This window comes from Triturus cristatus, chromosome 6 (genome assembly GCF_964204655.1).
Source record: "Triturus cristatus chromosome 6, aTriCri1.1, whole genome shotgun sequence".
Lineage (NCBI taxonomy): Eukaryota > Metazoa > Chordata > Amphibia > Caudata > Salamandridae > Triturus > Triturus cristatus.
The window spans coordinates 404,602,709-404,617,104 of NC_140589.1; positions in this window are offsets into that span (position 1 = coordinate 404,602,709).

Below are 14,396 nucleotides of genomic sequence, written 5' to 3' on the forward strand. Positions count from 1 at the left end.
CAGGTAGTGCTGATGATGCGTGATGCAACGTTATCCACCTGCTGTGCAAGTTGACTGTAAAAGTCCCAAAAACGATGGGGCTTATTTACAAGCCACTTGTGCTCCCGGCGTGTCACTGTTAACATGGTAAAAAGTGACGCACCAGCAGCGCAAGGGGCTGGTAAGTAAGCACTATGTACACATATCCCATGATGTACATGAAGATCTGTAACATAAATTACCACAACTCATCAAAAAAACATGCATTATGTTGAAAATAAACACATACATGTGCAGTACATGACGCATCACTTGCACAATACCACACATCTTCACCTCTTCATCCCTAAATAAGGGTTGAGTCACTCAGACACACATAACAAAATCGAAAGTGGGTAGCATCCCTAAATCAGGGGTAGAGTCACTCAGACACACAAAACGTGTCACATATGAACGAAAAATGTTGCAAAATCGAAAACGGGTAGTATCCCTAAATCAGGGTTGAGTCACTCAGACACACAAAACATGTCACATATGAACGTAAACTGTCGCAAAATCAAAAGCAGGTAGCATCCCTAAATCAGGGTTGAGTCACTCAGAATCACAAAACGTGTTGCATATGAACGAAAAATGTTGCAAAATCGAAAGCGTGTTTGCATCTCTAAATCAGTGTTGAGTCACACAGACACACATAACCTGTCGCATATGAAGGAAAAATGTCCCAAAATCGAAAGCGTGTTGCATATTCAAATCAGGGTTGAGTCACTCAGACACACATCACGTGTCGCATATGAACGAAAAATGTCACAAAATCAAAAACATGTAGCATCTGTACACATCTAGACACAACATTAAAAACGTGACACTTTTCATGTACAAATGCCTGTTACCACATGAGGCCTAACGCAACAAAGCTGAAATATACTCAACAAAGAGAAACGTCATGCATGTAGATGTGAACTGAAATGGCAATTGAGTTGAAAACACGACGCATCGTCTTAAATATGACGCAAAACGTAAAAATGTGTCACATTCATGCAGGAAATTATGTAATGACTCAGTCATGCTGAAAACCAGGAAGTACACAGTTACTTTCACTTTCTCGCACTATTCCTAGGAGTGTGATTGGTGGAGCAGGCTGTTGGTGATTGCTGTGATAGTTTTTGGACTTTGTGCTGTGTTTTATCTGTTTTTTGTGCACTTTAAACATTTATTTGTCTGTCTTTTGTCATTTTAAAGTCTTTTTGTCATGTATATTGTTTCTTGGGGTGTGAGTGTTCATTTGGGGTAGATAGGTGTAGGTTAGTCATACGGGTGAGCTTTAATTTTTTTCTAACAATAAGTTTCATTTATATTTTCTGTAAGTTTCATTTTTTTTTTAAAACCTCATATTTTGACGTGTCTGCCAGGTCCAAAAACCTGTCCCACAGACAGTTTGAGGGCCTTGTTTGGCTCATTTTCCATTTCCTGCCCCGTTTGATCAGCACAGGGGGCAGGGTGAGCAAGGGCTACTCACCAACTGAACGTTGAGGTGGGCCAGGGTCCAGCACCTCATGGCATCAATATTTGATGTCCAATGGACAATGCATCAACTTAAACATCGCTGGCAGGATCTCATCAGTAGAGAGGGAGACTTGCTGGACCATCTTGGAGGGAAAGTCGGTGGCCCAATGGGTAAGTAAATATCTAAGAACACATTTGTTGTTTAGTAAGAGGTCTACAGCAATGCCATATATTGCTCTTTCCACATTTTAAATTAGAATCAGTGGTGTTGCAATGGTCTATGAGAAAATACATTATGAAATAAAATGTTAAATTTGCATGTTGTGAGGTCTCAGTTCAATATGTCGTAAACACATTTTCTTTGGGATTTCGAATGGTATGTATGCATATTCACAAGCACACAGTGCAGAGGGTGGAACATTTTGTGTGAAGCAACAAAACAGCTTTTTGTGTCATCATATCATCAGTGCTGTATGAAGATAACATGTGTGACATTCATTGGCCATGTAATTAGGTTACAATGTGTGTGGCATTGTCCATCGCAGCCCTGTTCCATCACAGCCTTGTTCCATAGGTGTTGCTGTGTGTGTTCACACTCAACACCCATAGACCATCTAACTTTTCATTAATGATTTTGAAATGAAACATAATGTAAGGGCATTGCACAGCACCCCAACACTTGGGTGACATATCTAGGCACTATGTTGAGAAAATTTCAAGTTTCACATTAGTCAGAATGCCTTTGCAAGAATGAGGCATCATGCTGCAAACATGTAGATAGTCAAACAACTATTGTGCCTTATCATGTGCAAGAATGTGTCCATATGTGCATGTAAAAAACGAATTTGTGACACATATATCCTTCCATTATTGTGCAAGTGTGTCTGCATAAGGGCATGTCTGATGATTCAGGCAAAGCACAGGCAAGATATCAAGTATGCTACACATCATTGTTTAACTCACAGTAAACTGTGCTTTGGAAGTGTCCCAGCATTGACACTGTCCAAGTGTCAGTGGTGCACCGTTGCTGTACTAAATGTTAAAAGAGTTACATGGTCTGGGAATTAGCTGCTTGGGTTATGACAATATTCTTTGCAAAATGCATAAACTGTATATATGTCCGGCATTCACAGCTGATTGTACATCTGTTCCTTTTTCATAGGTGGACCCCAGCCATATACACAAGGGAGGTAGACACGTTTGAGGACCATAACCCAACGCTACCAGTGAGTATCATTTATCATTGATTGTGATTTTGATGATGTGGAAGGTTCAGAAATTGACTATGTCTGTGGCTACCTATAAAAAGTTCACTAGATCCAGCTGCTGGCTCCATTTGGCTTACGCCATTCAAGTTGAAAAAAAAATGAGGCAACACATTGTGCCTGGTATACTGCGTGAAGACATGCCTGGACCTATGAAAACCCATGAATGTATCAGACATGCCTTCATGCAGTCTACAGTGCAGTGCCTATTGCCACTTTGACTGGAGTAGCAGAAGCCAAGTGGAGACAGCAGCATCAGCAGTATGATGTTTTGAGAGGAAGGCAGTCTTATAACAGTCCTCACTACGTGTGAGTGGTAGTGTTGTGTCCAGTTGTTTAATGGGATGGTGTGCAGGGGTTGCAGTGTGAGTGCAATGTCAGAGTTCGCTGGGATGGGGAGGTCCATGGTTTTTAATGCAGATTTGCTGAGAGTCCATGTAATACCCCGGAGTACAACGAAGCAAAATATGTCCATGTTTAGTGTGCATCATTGACATCCATCTCTAAATATTTATGCAAATTGACATGTGAGCAAGTTTAGTTGTCTAACCGTAATCTGTTATACATGCATCAAATTTCTGATGTCTTCTAAATGGAACTTTGGATCAATCTGGCACTTTCAATATCCGTAAATAGACCATACTAATTTGTATGCAACTTAGCTCTAGGATTGTCAGTCTGCCTTGTGTAATTTCATGAGGTGATCATTGTGCAGTGTTAAGGACACGATTTTATTGTGTCATGACGCAAATGAAGCACATCTTGTACTCAAGAAATGCCTTCTGAGTCCTGACTGTGTGAGACTAAATTCCTGACGCACAAATGAATACTTGGGCCATTTACATGAGGACTAAGTAGCTGTCATCAAACTGTTGCAATATTTTGATGTGTTTTTGAATGGACAATGTACACAATACCATAGATCTATGTTCCCAGGTAGGGGCATGCATCCCAAAATTATATGCCCATGTGTAGTTACCCCTGCTAGTACTACATGGCATGCTACATGTCAGTCAACATAAGTAGTGTTATTCATTAGATGTGGCATCATTGTTGCACCACTGACCACATATCTGCTTCTTACAAAGGCACTTGCAACGATAGTGCATAACTCTGTAAATGTGTGAAATGAACGTACATGCGGGTCAAATGACTCGCAAATATGAACCTCATACTGAACACACTGTGACACTGCCTGATAACAGCAGTTGTTTCAGCTCAAGGATCACATGACTACATGAATGTTACCTGGTGAGCCACATAATGACATTTTTTAAAGAAATTGGTTTCTCATGTCTCTGAGTGTTGATATTATTTTTATTCATGAGAAACAAGAATTTTCTTGGAAACATGAGGTTTAACTGATAGCACAGTATGCGATGCACAAACTTTGCAGTATGTTTTTGGTGTGTGTGGCTGGTGATCAGATGAATGGCACCATTTTTAGAGTCATCTGAAATGAACGCATGCATTGTCTATCTACATTTGTCAGTTATGTACATATTGACTGACATGTGTACTTCTTTTCCAAAAAATAACATGACTGCAAAGGAGGAAAGGAATTTGCGCATTTGTAAAACAAGGTACTCACAAATCTGTGAGGTAGTTAAGGGCTTCCGGTGGATTTCCCGTCTCTATGAAAAACAGAAAACTGCCAAGACATGGCTTTCAAATGCTCCTGGGATGAAATAAAACAATGGGAATGGAAAGATGTCCTAAAGGTGATTGGCAATGGAGTTGGGACTGTTCTGCAGGCAGGACCATCTCAAGCACCAACACCAGCCCCAGGACCCAGACTTGCTGCGCCCTCGACTCCTGGACAGTCTTGCATCCAGGAGATGTGCAACCAAGATGGATTTTTCCAAATCTAAAATACATGGCCTTGAATTACAGATGGCTACATTGTTGAAAAAATGTACTACATGCAGCAGTGTATGGACCATCTCATGAGCCAATTCTAGTGGCCAAATTGTATATAGGTTTTATAGCTTCTGTAGTTATTATACTTAGGATTAGTCATAGTGTACTTGTAGCATAGTTCTATTAGGTAGTGTTAGGTAGGGTAGTTTTTTTTCTAAATTCTACATAAGTTTCAATTTTAGTCATAATCTATTTTTCCTATACTTTGGGGTGGGTAGGTGATCTAGTATGTTGTTACTTCTTTCATATGAAAATAAAAATAAAAATTGATGTGTGTTTTACAAGTTTACATCTTAGTTCATGTATAAGATAAGTATGTGTATGTCTATTGTCCATTGATGTGTTACGGGTGGTTGAGGGGTGATGTTTAGTGGTCTAACGTGATACATGTTTAGCTTAGGATAAATTAAGTAAGGTAGGTTACCAATAGTAAGGACAGATAGATTTTTAGATAGAGTTTTAGCTTTTAAGATAGTTTACTATGAGTTATATAGATAGTTTGTTACCGGCTTATATTACATATTTTCATTGTTAGTAAGACTTTTGGGGGCATAGTTTCAAGGAGCTATGGCCGAGTTATCGGCACTTTAGCGCAGCCAAAGTCGCGTTAAAATTATCGCCCCATTCACAAGCTGGTGCCAACAGCCGATATCACCAGATTATCGGCGATAGCATGCTCAAAAAACATCGCCACAGATTACACCAGCATCTATCGCTAATGAGATGCAGAGTAGGCTTTCCTGGGCAAAAAGCCACAAAAACAACACTCCACAACATTCACAATGACCAGTCACATTGGCGATAAGAACACAAAACATGCAATAAGGCACGTTAGCAGCAGGAAAGTAACACCTGCTCTGACCTTGTGCAAATCTGGACGACAACCAGCAGCACAAGCCAAGCCCAGAGCCACACCTGAAGAATAACAGATGCCATGCAGTTACTCATCATGCAGCTCGGGGACCCAAGAGGGCAACAACACCCACCACCACCACCACCCCCAGGACCGCCACCCTCACCCGGACCCGCACTGTCCCCCCCGACCACCACAGAGGCAGAGCAGACAAAGACAGCGGACCTTCAGAAAACGCACAAGCATCACAGACTTAACACCAGAGCATGTCATTGCCCACTACAGGCTCAAAAGCACAACCATCCTCCGCATCCTGAATATCATCGTCCACAGGTTGACGGCACCAACACAGCGGACAACCAACATCCCTCTGCAGACAAAGCTGCTGGCTGTGCTGCACCTGTTGGCCTCTGTGACTTTCCAACCAACAAGCGCCAGAGTCGGAGGAGTCTCACAGCCCGCCCTATCCAAGTTCCTCAAACCTGTCCTGGATGCCAGCATCAGCTTGGTACCCCAGTACCTATACTTACCCCACACCGCTCAGAAACAGCAGGAGACCAAGCAAGGATTCTACGCCATAGCTGGATTCCCACATGTGTTGGGGCAATTGACTGCACACAGGTTCAACTTGTCCCCCATGCCGACACTGCACACAATTACCGCAATAGAAAGCACACACATTCCATCAATGTGCAGGCAATAATGGACCACTGGGGACTTTTCACCAATGTCGTTGCCAACTACCCAGGCAGTGTGCACGACTCATACATCTTCTGACAGTCCATCATCAACCGGCGCTTCCAGGATGGCACCTACGGAAATACAGTGCTCGTGGTAAGTACCAAAAATACATACCGCACACCTCAACTCCACAATCATGCAACTCACAACTCTGGCAATGCACATGTCACAAACCCACATACAACATGCCAAACAACATGCCCACCCACCAGACACGAAAACACAACTTACTGTGGTAACCTGGGCTAGCCATGTACATGAGCCACCAACGGCATGGCACATCAGCCACACACCAGCGGAATGTTTAGGCAGGTGGCAACCAGGCATGTGCGAAGGAGGCTAGTGACCCATGAATGAGAATGCACACATTGCCAAGTGTGGCGTGGATGTGCTGGACAGACTGCAGTATGCAGACCACAGACATATCCATGTCGACACATAACGCTGGTGGTGTTAGTGTTGTGGACAGTGGACGCAACCATGTCACCAAAGCCAGTGGGGAAGGTCACAGAAATGTAGCTTGTTACGTCCCCCCTGTACGTGTGTGTGTAGTGGGCTTGACTGGCGTATGCCAGCCTAGGGTAGGGGTGTGAATAAAAAGCACGTAGCCCTGGGCGTGGTTCTCTTCCGGCATGGCCAACATGTCTGCCAGGGCAGCGCCTCTCACACCGCCACGAGGCCGCTGCCGTGTGCGGCGGTGCCTGAGATCATGTGCGACTCCCGCAGCCTGGGCTGCTGCACCCCAAACCAGTCTCGTCCTCCCCTGCGCTTCTAGGCCTCACTGCTCACCAGCCGACTCCAAGAGTGCCCACACGTGCCTGTGCTAGCTCCATGCCTGAGTCCCGCGACCTTGGCAGCCTCCTCAGACCATCACGGCCTCCGCGAGCAAGGCCCGCAGTACTTCTTTCCTGTTGACGCACTCGACCGACATACACAGCGAACAAGTAGGTTGCACATTTGGAACTGAGTCTTGATTACACAATGGCAGAGTACATATTTAAGGCAGAGCTTGAATCCCTATACTTCCTTCGATGTGGTGCCACCAACTCTGTGCATAGCATTCCGACCACATGTGTCTATGGGGCCTTGCGGACTGCTGCCTTAGGCATACACACCTGACCAGTAGGCCTCAGACAAATCCTATCCAGTCCATCCCAGCCAGGACACGGCATCGTCGTAGACTGCACACCCACCCTGCTCTGGTGCCTCCACCTCCGTCAACCAGGAAACCTCTCCACATGCCATTCCAATGCCGTGTGTCAGAGATCCAGGAGGATCTGGCTGCACAGTGACTGCCCCACGCTGACCGCTGCCTTTGGCACACACTATGGTCGAGTAGGACACACATTTGGAAATGACTCTTGATTTATCAATTGGAGAGTTGATATCAGTGTACATGCCTCATCACAGACTGCATCCCCTTCCAGCTCTGGTGCCACTGACTCAGTGCCATGGGAGTCATGGGCACTCTCCCGTTGGAGTATGTTGGCATCTGAGTCCATGGCCTGGGGGTTGTCTTCATCATGTAGCTGATACTGACATGGTGGGACGAGGGGACTGTAGCATTCTTCTCCTCCTTTGTGCCTGTTTCTGCTTGCTTCTGCCCTCTGCAGCATGCCCTGGATCGACATCTTCCACTGTCCCCTGTAACACTCCGCGACATTCTCCTGGGAAATCAACGAGGACCCGCTCAGCTCTCGTGGCCCTATCTCAGTGCACCACAAGTCACCGTCCCTTGTGGGTGTGCCTGTGCCTGCCTGCCTGTGCGGCCACTAACTCTGTGCAGCTTAAGTCATGGACCCTTTCTGTTTGTACTTTGGACTTCTGATTGTCAGATCACTGTTGTAATTGTTGCCAGCACCAACAAATCCCTGAGGGGTTGCTTACACCACCCAAAACCCATCCAGCACAGGCGTCACTGGACGTGTGAACCTGGCACTAAAAGGTGCCGGGCGCACGTGCCCGTACCAAAATTGTCTCATTGTGTCTGTGGGGTTATTATGTATGCATGAGGGCCCCGGCCATACCACATCACATTGTGCTGTGTACAGCGAGCGCAACCTTGTCACCTCAGGCAGTGGTGTACACTTTGGACATGTGGCTGTGTCGCACCCCACTGTGAGCGTAAGTGAGTTGATCAGCATATGGCTTGGGGTGTGTTTTTTTGACACATGGCTCCGGGTGTGGTTGAGGTTAGGCCATGAGAAAGATGCAACTGATGCTTGTGTCTCTGGTGTGGTTTCTGCGCCACCCGTCATGCATTGTGCAATGTTGCTATGTAGCATGCCCACAGCCTGCGGCCTCAGCCGAGGGGTACATGAGGGTGAGCAAGCCTGCACGGGGTCCAGGATCATACATGCCAACTGTTGTCGCTATTTTCACAGCATGAGCCAGAGGTCTACCCTCAAGCACAGGGCAAGTTCGGTCAGGCATGTACCCCATATCTGTATTCACCCAGTCCTTACCATAGACCTACATGCACGTGGCACTCACCTTCAGTGCACAACCTCACTGTGCCATTGTCTGGCTTGTGGACATGCACAGATGGGCATGTCAATGGTGTGCCATAGGGGTGCAGGTGATGCAACCGTGCTGCGCACACTAGTGAATAGGCCCGGGGGAGGGAGGAGTAGCAGTGAGGACATGTACTACACATTGATGCCACTCATTTGCAAAAAGCAGTACATGTCATACAGTATTCATATAGTCACATATATCACACACCAATGACGCAGTGAGCCTGCCAACACATCATGCAGAACCAACTGTTGACTCATTTCTCTCTGCACTGTCTCAGGTGACCAAGGATATGCACTCTGCGCTTGGATGATGACAACCCTCTGTGCCCTGAACACACAGTTCCAGAGGCAGTACAATGCGGCCCACAAACGCACCAGGGGCATCATGGAACACACATTTGGCGTGTTGAAGTCACGTTTCAGGTGCCTGGACGTCTCAGGTGGACGACTCCTGTATAGCCCAGACATCGTGTGCAAGATGATCGTTGCATGTTGTGTGTTGCACCATGGATACCAGTTCCAGAGGCACCGGATGATGAGGATGGAGATGAGGCAGTTGGATCACACCCCACTGCAGCCGCAGCAGGAATAGCCCGCAGGGACGACATCATTACAAATTTTTTCTGATGATCACGTCACATTGTAACTGTCCTTGGCAATCATGGGACAGTATAGAATGACCACAGGCACGACATTTGCAAATAAATGCACTACAATTACATTCACTAAGTGCATGTCACTCATCTGTACAGGCACATCACTCTGACAGGTGTGAGTGCGACATGTGATGATGGCTATTTTATGATGTGTTCATAGATGGTGGGTGTGTCACCTCTGTGCAGAGGGGCTGTTTGGGGTGTCACGTATTCTAACTGCCAGTCCTGTGTGTCACAGTTGGTAGGGTATATCACTCTTCGGCGTTTCACATGTGTCCAGGGTCATTCCATTTTGGCTGACATTTGTGGGCTACAGGTGACAACAGGGCTCCTTGTGGGGTCAGTTATGCTCCACCATGATGCAGGGATGGGGAACAACCTTTACAACGCAACTTTTACAACGCACTACCATTACAACGCATTTGTTACAACGCATAATCCATTACAACGCATGATATTACAACGCATGACACTACAACGCATTTTTAAAAACTACCTTTACAACGCATTCCATTACAACGCATACTACCATTACAACGCATACCATTACAACGCATAATATTACACTATACTATCCAACACTTACCCTACTGATGCACCCCCTGGAGTTAGAATAGTAATTTTTACCCCTATACTATCCAACACTTACCGTACTGATGCACCCCCTGGAGTTAGAATAGTAATTTTTACCCCTATACTATCCAACACTTACCCTACTGATGCACCCCCTGGAGTTAGAATAGTAATTTTTACCCCTATACTATCCAACACTTACCCTACTGATGCACCCCCTGGAGTTAGAATAGTAATTTTTACCCCTATACTATCCAACACTTACCCTACTGATGCACCCCCTGGAGTTAGAATAGTAATTTTTACCCCTATACTATCCAACACTTACCCTACTGATGCACCCCCTGGAGTTAGAATAGTAATTTTTACCCCTATACTATCCAACACTTACCCTACTGATGCACCCCCTGGAGTTAGAATAGTAATTTTTACCCCTATACTATCCAACACTTACCCTACTGATGCACCCCCTGGAGTTAGAATAGTAATTTTTACCCCTATACTATCCAACACTTACCCTACTGATGCACCCCCTGGAGTTAGAATAGTAATTTTTACCCCTATACTATCCAACACTTACCCTACTGATGCACCCCCTGGAGTTAGAATAGTAATTTTTACCCCTATACTATCCAACACTTACCCTACTGATGCACCCCCTGGAGTTAGAATAGTAATTTTTACCCCTATACTATCCAACACTTACCCTACTGATGCACCCCCTGGAGTTAGAATAGTAATTTTTACCCCTATACTATCCAACACTTACCCTACTGTTGCACCCCCTGGAGTTAGAATAGTAATTTTTACCCCTATACTATCCAACACTTTCCCTACTGTTGCACCCCCTGGAGTTAGAATAGTAATTTTTACCCCTACACTATCCAACACTTACCCTACTGTTGCACCCCCTGGAGTTAGAATAGTAATTTTTACCCCTACACTATCCAACACTTACCCTACTGTTGCACCCCCTGGAGTTAGAATAGTAATTTTTACCCCTACACTATCCAACACTTACCCTACTGTTGCACCCCCTGGAGTTAGAATAGTAATTTTTACCCCTATACTATCTAATACTTACCTTAAATGTAATTTAATATTATGCGTTGTAATGGTATGCGTTGTAAAGGTAGTATGCGTTGTAATGGTAGTGCGTTGTAAAGGTATTTTTTAAAAATGCGTTGTAGTGCCATGCGTTGTAATGTCATGCGTTGTAATGGATTATGCGTTGTAAAAAATGCGTTGTAAGTGCATGCGTTGTAAAAGTGTGCGTTGTAACGTCATACATCCTGCAGGGATGCCCCCTGAGACTCAAATCCCACAACATGTGCAACATGTACGTAAGAGGGAGTCACTGCCCCTACATTCGTCCACGCTGTCATGATTGATTGCTCATGGTCATGACACGTCTGTGTGCAGGTGGGGTTGCTTGTTCCTCTGCAATGCGAAGGGGAGAGGCGGTTTCACTGTGTGTTCAATGCATGTGTCTGCATTGGCGCAGTTTACATACAAACTGCATGTCAATGTACATTGTTACTATAAGGCGATGCCAATGTGATGCGGGACGATGGTCATTTGTTCTACGTCACGGATGTGGGGGTGTGCTCGTACATTATCATCTAACCATTTTTGGGCTCTGCTTTTGTGTTGCGTTTTCCTGCATGACACGTGGGATTTGCAGGCCTGTGGCTGGTTTTAACTGGCTTTTGTATCGCGATTGGCCTCATTGCAACTTTTTTTGCATTGGTGTTGTACATTTTTGCGGTCTCGCGCTGACTGTATGGCAGACATTTGACACGTTATCCTGGGCCTATCGCTTGGTACCACCGGCTTGGGAATACCACGTTACCACGGTGTTATTTTTCCGCGATGGACTGCGATGTGAAGAGTTGCATTAAGCTACTTTTGCGATAGTTTTCACATGTTCTTGAGAATATCCCCCTTGGCTTTGTTAAAAATTTGATAGTATTGATTGATGGTCAGCAGCTCAAAAGTTGTATCTCTGAGTCATTGGGCACATGGAATGTGAACTCGATTTTGTGTTTGGGTGATTAGTCATTGCAAAATGTAGCAGGTTGCAGCTCCATGATTATGTATTTGGACATGTTATTTCAATACTTGGGAATCAAAGGTTTTGTGCAGACACTATTGTGGCTTGCCATACATATGGCTATGATTTCACTAATGGCTATGCAGACAACACTTGTATGTGTATGTATCAAAAATCAGTGACAACTATGTTTAGTGATGATATCTTTGGGTACATAGGTGTTGTTTCTTACACAGATGGACAGGATGTACACACTACACATTGTCATTCTAGGTGTTGTTTGAGCTATTTCAAGTTCATGGTCAACTAGGTATTGTGTTACTAGTAGTGAATTCATACCACTGCCCACCACAATGTCAGTATGCAAGCCAAGGTGAGTGACAATGATGGTGTATGGAGTACACAGGTACAACTTTACACCCATCTTGGTTACTGGTATGACTAATTTCACTTGCTGTATATGTTGATTATTTTACACAGCATCATTTTTGTTTTATATTGCAATATTTGGACATGGTTTTAAATATTTACATTGTCTTATAGGACATAGATCGAGTCCTTGCACATTTTTCACATGTGCTCAAATTTATTTACATTCAACAATCACAGTGAAATGGTGAAATTGTTCAAACATAAAACAAGTGGACATTGCTGTTGTGACACAAGTTGGGAAGCTGTACTCATGTTGACAGTATTGTGAGGATTGCAAAAAGCATGTTCTCTGAACTTTGTTTTGTGAGGTAGACATTGTAATTGGCACAATGTTTGGAACTTCAGACCTGCGGAAAATAATGATTAAGGGCCACAGGTGTAACCTGTATGTAGAGGAGATTGACTCTTGGTAATATTTGTCAACAATGTAGAGACCGTTCTCTTGGTAAACTACACCTGTGACACTGTGTGGTTTTAGTGTCCTGTTTTCCGCTTAAATTGAGTTGCAGTAGAGTCATCCTCATCAGAAGATTCGGATTGTTGCTCAGTTGGCTCTGTAGTTGCAGGGTGTGTGGGAGAAGTGAGACCAACAGCAGTGGCAGAGGATGTGTGAGGTACAGCATTAGCCTGTGTCAAGGTGTTAGGCAATAGGGCATTTATGAACATTTGCTGGTTTTTGATGACAGTTAATAAATACCTATGAAAGCCAGACATTGTTGCAAGGCAAGTGTCCTGCTTTCGATGCATGTCTCGTAGGATATCATAGATATTTTGAAGATGTTTTGCCACCTCTCTGCTGCCACTTTTTGTTGGCATTTGTTCATGCCTCTGACTCATTATTGCTGAAGTGTTGGATAATGACTGGGTGAGGCCAGAGGTTTGGTTGTTGATGGCTTTTTCATGATCCATGTGTACAGATTCAGAGTTCAGGCCTCTGAGGATGGCCTGCAGTGTACCACCCGCACTCTCCACAGCCACATGCACCTCTCTGAGTAGGTCATGCTGTAGCCCAAAGCTGTTCTTTGGAACTGTAGCTGCGTATCCTCAAAGTCAGGGGCTGGATGTATAGTGGTCGATACTGTGTTGGAACTTTATTGTGTTTCTGCGGGAGCAGCAAACACATTGTTGTCACTCTCTGGAGGTGGAGAAGGTGACCGTATGGTGTACAGTATGCCATCCAGAGTGTCATGGTCTATTGTGGGGCAGATTGTCGTCCATCTCTTCAAAATCATGTGTATCATCCGCATGTTTGGAAGTAGTAGGTGCATCTGCTGCAAAAAGATGGGAATGTGTTACTAGTGCTTGCATGCTTAATCTTTGTAATGTTTTGACAAAGGCATCACATGTTTTTTTAAGGATGATCTCTGTGTCACAGTCAAGTGATCTATGTTGTGATGCAGACCGAGGATCAAGAATTATCCACCCTTGCATCATCATTGCACCACTTATTGTTACAACAGTGGTGCAGGGCAGTGGTATTTATTTTTACTGACCCGTGGACAAACACTGCCTTGCTAATGTTTCTCTTGGTGATATGTATACATTTATGCCAACACTTTGAAGGAATTTTTTAATTAGTGTGTGATTGCGGTGTGCTGGCCTCGTTTGCATCACCCCATACTGCAACCCTTCAGATATTTTGGCATGCAACATCTTTACAACATTATGGTGCTTGAAAAATTGCATACTGCACAGGCACTGAGGGTTTTAGTTATGAGCACCTTGAACCACCAGTGCATGAATCTTAATCATGTTAACAGTGACACACAGGCGGGACAAGTTGCTTGTTGATCCCCCCATATATTTGTAGGCACGTTGCCCAATCAGACAGCCTTGCACCATGGTGCTGGGATGCCAGCTTGGTGGTTAGATCGTTTTCGTATATGAAGGGGCACCTTCATG